This window comes from Chaetodon auriga, chromosome 18 (genome assembly GCF_051107435.1).
Source record: "Chaetodon auriga isolate fChaAug3 chromosome 18, fChaAug3.hap1, whole genome shotgun sequence".
Classification (NCBI taxonomy): Eukaryota; Metazoa; Chordata; class Actinopteri; order Chaetodontiformes; family Chaetodontidae; genus Chaetodon; species Chaetodon auriga.
The window spans coordinates 23,068,593-23,078,903 of NC_135091.1; the positions used below are offsets into that span (position 1 = coordinate 23,068,593).

The window sequence follows — 10,311 nt, forward strand, 5'->3', positions numbered from 1 at the left end:
CATAGTGATAGATGTAATCACCATTAAATGGTGTCACCTGACAAGAGCAAATATAAAGCCTCTGTACTCTAGACACACCCATTAACTCTTGTAGTTTATTTTGCTTTCTCTTTCAGCATCTGTGGACAGAAGGTCACACTGTTCCCTTTGTGGAATCAGAGGCAGTTTTCACCTGGATTTTGGTTATTTGAGATATAAGTTAAAAACCATGTGAAACCCACAGAGAGTTTGGTGTGCTTGTTGCATAACTTTACTTGAAATAATACAATTTGTTCACACTGTCACTCTGACATTAAAGATATAAATTACAAATTACATTCATTACCCCATGCTCTTCAGAGGGATATTTTTTTTGCCTGTTTTGTTCAGTACAGTTAATGGTACCACAGACATGAAAACCACAGAACAGTTCTCTTGTAATTTGCAATTTGTTGACAGCAGCCTTGAGTCTCACTGGTTATTTTTAGGATGTAATAATGCCCATGACAGCACTGAATAAACTATTTTTTCCTGCATCAAGGATGTGTTTTTAAGGCTGAGCATTCCAAGGAACACTTTGTAAACTATTGCTTTCACGCATCAAATTAAATGTCTGTGGAGAAATAAGCCAGTGGCAAGAATTCTGGTCCCAGTATGAAACAGCTATTCATGACAATGATGCACTGTGCAAGAGGGAAAAATTCACTTACCTGAGATCCGATCTGACTGGAGCGGCAGCAAGAGCTGTAGTGGGACTTAGCATGACTGATAGTAATTGTGATGCAGCAGTGGAACTGCTTCAGAACCGTTTTGGGAGAAAAGGCATTATAATCAGTGCACATATGTCCAAATTACTGAACTTGACTCCTGTGAAAAAAATCATCAGATGATGCAGCTCTCAGGTATCTGTATGATGAATGTGAAATTCAAATTCTCAGTCTAGAATCCACAGTGGGGTTCACAGTGACACCTATGGTTGCCTGCTATGCCCAGTATGACTCCAGCTCATAACAGAAGACATAACACTGGCCTACACATGCAAGTCAGACCCCAGTGGTGAATGGAAAGTGTCTGAGCTCATCCAGTTCCTGCAAAATGAGGTCCAAAGCAGAGAGCAAGCACTTCAGCTTACCAGACCCTGTAACACACAAGGGGACATTCCGCCAAATAATAGATTATTTAGTAAGCCAGCACCCCTTTATGAAAACAAACCTAAAAAATGGAATGTGCCCTCAGCAACTGCACTGCACACAGCGAGTAATGCACCTCAGACCTGCATATATTGTGACAGTGGTAACCACAAACCAGAACATTGCCCTCAGCACTCACAAGAGAAATTAAGAAAACTAGGAAGATGTTATGTGTGCCTAGGCCCAAACACATAGCAAAGTTCTATAGAGTTAAAGGTGTTTCATAAACACAGTGCTGCTCCAGACAGTGAAAGCGTGGACAGAGGGCCCAGCAGGGAGAAGAATCGTATGCTGTCTATTAGATGGAGGCAGCCAGAGAAGCTTAATTCATGAAGGTGTGGTGAAAGCCTGACGACTACCAGTGGTAAGGCAAGAGATGCTGCATCTACACACCTTTGGATCTACAGCTCCTGTGACAGCACAGTGCAAAATTGTGAAAGTACCACTGGAGATTGTGTGGAATACACAGCAGAAACTTGAGATCGAAGCAGTGGAAACTCCCCAAATGTGCACCGCTGTGATAAAGGTTCCTCGCAAACGCATCCAAGAAGAGCTAAAGAGAAAGGGTCTGCAGCTTGCTGACTTTCCACTAGAAAGTGCTGATGATCCAGAACTGTCAGTGCGAATGGGAGCTGACTTTTACTGGAGATTGGTGTCTTGCAAGGTCCAAAGAATAACAGAATCACTAGTAGCTGTAGAAAGCAGCTTCGGATGGGCTTTGCAGGGGCCAGTTTCAACTTCTAGTGTAACCGATGCCGTTTGTATGCATATTAGTCTAGAAGAAGACACCCAGATCTCAAAACAGTTACGTGCCTTTTGGGAGGTGGAGTCTTTGGGCACTGTCAATGAGAAAACCCAGAGCCCACCAGAAACTGAGGCTCTTCAGAACTTTGAACAGACTGTGACATACCAAGATGGCCGCTACCAAGTCGAGTTGCCATGGCGACCTGACAAACCAACACTCCTGGACAACGTCAGAGTCACTAAAGGGCGATTTGAAGGCTGCAAGAGGAGACTAAAAATGGATGCAACTTTGTACTCAATAAAGATAAAGATGCTGTTAGGTTCCTGTGGCTACATGGACCTCCAACCAGAGACAGTAAGGATGAGCTGCAGATTATGAGGATGAGTAGAGTGGTATTTGGAGTGTCACCCAGCCTGTTCCTCCAAGCTGCCACCATAAGAAAACACATCAAGCAGTATGAAAGTGAACATCCAAGGGCCGTGGAGGTGCTGAGAGAGTCCCTCTATGTGGATGATTTCATCTCCAACTCAAGTAATGTGAATGAAGCTCTTTCTGTTTCCACAACAGCAAAAGAGATCCTGTCCCATGCCAGCATGAACCTGTGCAAATGGGTGACAAATTCACCTGACCTGAGAGCCAAGTGGACAGAGAGTGGAGTGGAATGCACAACAGAGACAGACAGTTGTGGAAATGTACTGAATGTATTAGGGTTAGTATGGAGATCAGAAAAAGACGAGTTTGTGTTTGATTTAAAGGGACGACTAGACATTTTAAAGACAAGAGAAAACACAAAGAGAAATGTGCTACAGACATCAGCTCGTATCTTTGACCGTATTGGTTTCCTCACTCCGTTTACTGTAAGGGTAAAGTGCCTGTTTCAAGAACTGTGGGAGAGGGGAATCAGTTGGGATGAGCCGTTACCACAAGATTTGGCTGAGAAATGGGATCAATGGTGTGCAGAGCTCCCAAAGCTCCACCTTGTGGCCATTCCAAGAAGGTACCACATTGAGATCCAACCAAACTCGCAGACACTCAGACTGCATGTCTTCTGCAATGCCAGTGAGAAAGCATACAGTGCTATTGCCTATCTACAAGGACAAAACAAGGAAGGAGAAATTGTGACAAGTTTTGTGGCTTCCAAGGCAAAGGTAGCTCCATTAAAGAAAATGACTTTACCACGCTTGGAGCTTATGGGTGCACTGATTGGAGCCAGGTTAGGAAATAACCTCCTCAAGTCACTGAACATGGAGAAAAATCAGCTTAAGATGTGGACAGATTCAATGATTGTTTTCCACTAGATATGCAGTGCAGCACAAAAATAGAAGCCATTTGTGTCAAACAGAGTGAGTGAAATACAAGGTCTCACCAGAGGCCAGAGCATCAAGAACCTTATCCAAAACCAGCTGTGGTGGAGTGGCCCTCGTCCGCTTGCATCAACTGATGAAACAGAGAACATTGATGAGGACTGTGTTGCAGATGAGGTGAGTGCTGAGCTTTGGTCTAAGTTTCTGGTAGCAGTACAGCTCACCAGCAGTGAACAAGTTGAACCCCTGTTAGACCTAGTAAGGTACAGTAGGTTAAAACAGTGCTGAGAATAACTGCATGGGTGAAAAGATTCATGCAGCTAATGCCAGTCAAAGGATTCAGGGAGAGCTAACTTCTGAGGAGCTCACTGCAGCAGAGCTGTACTGGATGAAGATGACACAGGAGCAAGGTTTTAGCCAAGAAATCTCCCAGCTGAAATCTGGTCAAAACATTAAGAGAGATTCCAAAATCAAAGACTTGAAGCCATTCTTCGACAAAAATGGCATTGTCAGTGTAGGAGGCAGGTTACTGCACTCTGCTTTTAGTTTCAGGGAGCAACACCCATACGTGCTACCTACAAATCACAGATACTCTGAGCTACTAGTTCAACACTGCCATGAGAGAGTGATGCATTCTGGAGTCAGGGATACTCTACTTCAAATGATGGAAAGATACTGGGTTTTAAAGGGGAGACAGCTGGTCAAGCGGGTAGTATCACATTGTTACATCTGCAGGTGGCAAAAGGTGAAACCAGTTCAGCAAGTTACAGCTCTGTTACCTAGAGACAGAGTTGTAGAGTCCCCACCCTTTGAAGTTACTGGGGTAGATTTTGCAGGTCCCCTGTATGTTAAATTTAGTAGACAGCCCAAGAAGGCGTACATAGCACTTTTCACATGTGCTGTCACAAGGGCAGTACATTTGGAGTTAGTCTCAGATCAGACTACTGAAAACTTTCTCTTAGCTTTAAGGAGATTTATCGCAAGGTAAGGGCTGTGTAAAGTTATTTACTCAGACAATGCCAAAACATTCAAAAGAGCAGACCAAGATCTAAAGGAACAAGGGGATCACCTGGAAGTCTATTGCCGAGAGAGCTGCTTGGTGGGGCAGCTTCTGGGAGAGACTGTTCAGATCTGTAAAAACATGCTTAAAGAGGATCCTGGGGAAGGCTTCATTAAAGTTTGAGGAACTGACAACCATACTTGCAGAGGTAGAGGCTGTGTTAAACTCCAGGCCTCTCTCCTATGTACATGAGGGTGCGTCAGAGCCCCAGCTACTCATGCCCTCTCACTTCCTGGTTGGCAAAAGACTCACGTCCCTACCACCAAAGGCTATGCTCCCACCATCTCAGGCTACAGACAGAGAGGACATGAGCAGGAGATGGAGATACCGGCAAAGACTCTTAACCAGCTTTTGGAACAGCTGGCAAAAGGACTACTTGATGGACTTGAAATCAGCTCACAAGTGTGAGACATCCACACCCACTGTGCTGAAGGTGGGAGATGTCATCCTGATCAGAGAGGACAACATGCCCAGGCAGACCTGGAAACTAGGCAGGATAACTGAACTGTTTGAACTGCAGCATATGGAGAGTAAAATGTTCCATTTGATAAAGACGCACCTTGGTCATCATTCGAAGGTTCCACTACACAACATAGATTGACAAGCGTTCACTATAATCTGATGACTTAAAAAGATAACAGTTTTCATTGACTAAAACTAGACTTAGTTATGATTTTTCTTTTCAGATTGTTCTTCACCCCTATGCAAGACTCTCCGGCATTACTATTCGGATTGATCTTCCAGGTTTGACCTTGTCTTTTCTCTGCACCCTTGGTAACCACCCATGCCTTCTGTCTCTGACCACGTCTGACGAACCCAAGAATTGTTGAACCCAAGAATTGCTAGTTGCTTGATTTGCCAAACATTTCCTGGATCTGTTGTTCACTCCTCACAGAGCGCCCAGTGTGCTACGGTGTAGCCACCCGGAGATTCCCGGGTTCAGTTTGCGCTGCTACCTACAAATCACAGATACTCTGAGCTACTAGTTCAACACTGCCATGAGAGAGTGATGCATTCTGGAGTCAGGGATACTCTACTTCAAATGATGGAAAGATACTGGGTTTTAAAGGGGAGACAGCTGGTCAAGCGGGTAGTATCACATTGTTACATCTGCAGGTGGCAAAAGGTGAAACCAGTTCAGCAAGTTACAGCTCTGTTACCTAGAGACAGAGTTGTAGAGTCCCCACCCTTTGAAGTTACTGGGGTAGATTTTGCAGGTCCCCTGTATGTTAAATTTAGTAGACAGCCCAAGAAGGCGTACATAGCACTTTTCACATGTGCTGTCACAAGGGCAGTACATTTGGAGTTAGTCTCAGATCAGACTACTGAAAACTTTCTCTTAGCTTTAAGGAGATTTATCGCAAGGTAAGGGCTGTGTAAAGTTATTTACTCAGACAATGCCAAAACATTCAAAAGAGCAGACCAAGATCTAAAGGAACAAGGGGATCACCTGGAAGTCTATTGCCGAGAGAGCTGCTTGGTGGGGCAGCTTCTGGGAGAGACTGTTCAGATCTGTAAAAACATGCTTAAAGAGGATCCTGGGGAAGGCTTCATTAAAGTTTGAGGAACTGACAACCATACTTGCAGAGGTAGAGGCTGTGTTAAACTCCAGGCCTCTCTCCTATGTACATGAGGGTGCGTCAGAGCCCCAGCTACTCATGCCCTCTCACTTCCTGGTTGGCAAAAGACTCACGTCCCTACCACCAAAGGCTATGCTCCCACCATCTCAGGCTACAGACAGAGAGGACATGAGCAGGAGATGGAGATACCGGCAAAGACTCTTAACCAGCTTTTGGAACAGCTGGCAAAAGGACTACTTGATGGACTTGAAATCAGCTCACAAGTGTGAGACATCCACACCCACTGTGCTGAAGGTGGGAGATGTCATCCTGATCAGAGAGGACAACATGCCCAGGCAGACCTGGAAACTAGGCAGGATAACTGAACTGTTTGAACTGCAGCATATGGAGAGTAAAATGTTCCATTTGATAAAGACGCACCTTGGTCATCATTCGAAGGTTCCACTACACAACATAGATTGACAAGCGTTCACTATAATCTGATGACTTAAAAAGATAACAGTTTTCATTGACTAAAACTAGACTTAGTTATGATTTTTCTTTTCAGATTGTTCTTCACCCCTATGCAAGACTCTCCGGCATTACTATTCGGATTGATCTTCCAGGTTTGACCTTGTCTTTTCTCTGCACCCTTGGTAACCACCCATGCCTTCTGTCTCTGACCACGTCTGACGAACCCAAGAATTGTTGAACCCAAGAATTGCTAGTTGCTTGATTTGCCAAACATTTCCTGGATCTGTTGTTCACTCCTCACAGAGCGCCCAGTGTGCTACGGTGTAGCCACCCGGAGATTCCCGGGTTCAGTTTGCGCTGCTCCTAGGCTGAGCCGTTACAGGATGAGGTTGACTAAATGTGATTAGAAAACTAACCAGAACATTTGACAGAGGACTAATATTAAGACTAAATAAAAAGCTCACAAAATTAATGTTATAGACGATGTACAGTGCATTCGGAAAGTATCACACCCCTTCACTTTCCTCACATTTTATGTTACAGCCTTTTTCCAAAATTGACTAAATTCCTTTTTGTCTCATCAATCTACACACAGTACCCCATAATGACAAAGTGAAAAGGTTTTAGAACATTTTTGCAGATTTATCAAAAATAAAGAACTGATATCGCATGTGCATAAGTATTCACACCCTTCACTCAGTACTTTGTTGAGGCACCCTTGGCAGTGATTACAGCCTCAAGTTTTCTTGGGTATGACACTACAAACTTGGCACACCTGTATATGGGGTATTTCTCCCATTCTTCTCTGCAGATCCTCTCAAGCTCTGTCAGGTTAGATGTGGAGTGTCGCTGCACCGCTATTTTCAGGTCTTTCCAGAAATGTTCAATTGGGTTTAAGTCTGGGCTCTGGATGGGCCACTCAAGGACATTAACAGACTTGTCGTGAAGCCACTCCTTCATTGTTTTGGCTGTGTGCTTAGGGTCGTTGTCCTGTTAGAAGGTAAACCTTCGCCCCAGTCCAAGGTCCTGAGCGCTCTGGATGAGGTTTTCATCAAGGATCTCTCTGTACTTTGCTCCATTCATCTTTTTCTCAATCCTAACTAGTCTCCCAGTTCCTGCCGCTGAAAAATCTCCCAACAGCATGATGCTGCCACCACCATGCTTCATCATAGGGATGGTATGAGCCAGGTGGTGAGAGGTGCCTGGTTTCCTCCAGACGTGACACTTGGCATTCAGACAAAAAAGTTCAATCTTGGTTTCATCAGACTAGAGAATCTTGTTTCTTGTGGTTTGAGAGTCCTTTAGGTGCCTTTTGGCAAACACCAAGGCTGTCATGTGCCTTTCACTGAGTAGAGGCTTCCGTCTGGCCACCCTACCATAAAGGCCTGATTGGTGGAGTGCTGCAGAGATGGCTGTCCTTCTGGAAGATTCTCCCATCTCCACAGAGGAACACTGATCCTCTGTCAGAGTGACTATCAGGTTCTTGGTCACCTTCCTGATCAAGGCCCTTCTCCCCACTTGCTCAGTTTGTCAAGATGGCCAGCTCTAGGAAGAGTCCTGGTGGATCCAAACTTCTTCCATTTATGAATGATGGAGACCACTGCGCTCTTCGGGACCTTCAATGCTGAGGGGGACTGTGGAACCAAGCCCAAAAAGGGAGAACATTTTTTCGTCTTCTCTGTAGGCAAGCACTGTTTGAAGCCTGCAAGGAAGGGACCCAGAACCTACACAAGAGCCCTAGCTGCACTTTGATGCACAGATGTGCTCAAAGATTGCACAGCAGAACTTTGAAAGATGATGAAATTCTGCAGGATATAGTCCACAATAAAATGTGTGTGTTTTGGAAATTGGCCTGAAAATGCTTTCAAGAGTAGAAACCCAGGTCACTGGAATGAGCTTGTTACAACTGAAACTCACTGGAGATATTCTATCCTGTCTCCTGAACATACACACAGAGTTTCCTTCAAAATCAGTAAAAGGGGGACAAATAATACGGAGCCCCTAAAGGGATATGGGAGGAAAAAAAAATTATATGTTTCTAGTGAGCACGAAATACTTTCTGGTGCGCACCAGAAAGTATCTCTTGCGCACTAGAAAGTATTGCATGCGCGCATGATGTCTGGGAGACTATCCACTGCATTTCGGTTTGTGTTTCTGTGTGAAAATGACAGTACAGACACAATACTAATGTAATATTTACAAGATTAAACTATTATTTACAAAGAAAAAAAAAATGCTAAAATACCTCTAAAACCTCTAAAGCCTCTCACTCATCCACTGCTTGTCAACTCTGTCAATTATCCCTCCCTCCCTCTCAGTGCTCCCTGCCATTACCGTAATGTGTCGCATATCAGGGCAAAGCTCCGCTTCTCAGCTTTCAGAATCCGTTGGAATTACGTCGATAGTGCTAACGGCGACAGCAGCCGTACTAGAAGAGTTAAAGAAGCCATTAAAAGAATGGCTGCAGAAATGGACTTATTCTCTTTCCTGAAAACGTGAAATATACCTGATAGTGTCATCAACCAACTAAAAGATGATAGGTAAAGATAAATGTTAACTTTAGTGAAATAAAGTAAGCAATACATGTCTAGCCTAATGATGCTAGTTTTCTCTACCTGCTATGCTAATGTAATTTTTCAAATGTTTTTGATGTGTGCCTTGCTTATTACAGATCGACATCAACGTCATAGATGTTATGACAGATGAGGAGTTAGGACAGTATATCAAACCATATGGGGACAGACTTGCACTCAGAGCATTTTGTCGTCAAAGAACTGCGACAAATGAAAAGTCAGGAGGAGTGGAGACAGTGAAGTCCACTCTCATGCAGAGAGTAAGAGACAGGCTCGGGAACATCGGAAAACTCCCGCCAACAGAGACATGGAAAGCTCTGGTATTGTTGGCAATAAAAATGCAGTCAAAGCCACCTGGCAGGTTGAAATGGGATGGCTCCACTTTGATAATGGCACTTATCACCAGATCAGAACAAGAAATGGAGGTGGAACACGGCACCTGTCAGTCCAGAAATCAGTAACTATGGGTGAACTGCTGGAGACGGGCAAGGGCTTGTTTTTTCCAAATGGATATTCATCCAAAGGACCGGTGGACGACTTTGAGTTTGATATTCGTGATTACAGTCACAATGCAGTACCCCCTGAAATCACAGTGAGCCAGCTGTATGAGCAGACTAAGCTACGAATGCTGCGTATCTACACAACCTCCAAGGCTAAAGACGTAATATTTCTCTCTGATGTATCATCTGACTTCGAGCCCACAGATGAGAGGCCAATGAAGGTAATCTATCTTCTGCCACATTTCTGTTATCAATACATACTGTAGATTTATTTTGATTGATATTAAGGGTGAAGTCTTGGGGGGGGGGGTCGTCAAGTGGGATTGGGACTAACATGTATTTCAGATTTTGTGACACCTGAACAACAGTATTTTATGATTCAGACATTAATCTAACATTTATCAAACTTGCCTGAGTCATATTAATAGCTGTACATATGAAAGAAAATCTCAGTAGATTATGTTATAGATGTAGAATAGTACAAATACATGATAGTTGGTTTGTGATTGTGGAAAGCTTTGTTTGTGCACACTTCTGCTAATTAAAGACATGCAATGTGGGGCATTTGTGCTCTTTTCAATGTTTATTAAAGACCAATCTGTGTTCTTACATATGGCTTTCTCAATTACATGGCATTAAACGGGGCAGGTTGTGGGTGCAAATGCTGCACAGTTCCGGTGCAAATAGCAGGTGCAGTTCATTCTTTGTGGATCTGGTCAAAATAATCTTAGTCTTACAGCCATGTTGTTTATCTGTCTTTCTTCTCATGAAATTCAACAAGTAGAATCAGTAATTTTTGAGGATAAATCTATTGTATTAACTCAATGTTAAATCTATTAGGAACATGATGCCTGCAAAATATATATTATTTAGATATTTTATAATATTTATCTGCTGAATCAGGGGTGATAGTTGAGTTGCAAGAGA

At 43.6% G+C, this 10,311-nt stretch overlaps 1 pseudogene; it reads right to left on the reverse strand.

The window, feature by feature from the left end:
• Positions 1-7,407: 7,407 nt before the first annotated feature.
• Positions 7,408-8,642, reverse strand: LOC143336738 (uncharacterized; annotated as a pseudogene).
• Between the last annotated feature and the right edge of the window lie 1,669 nt (positions 8,643-10,311).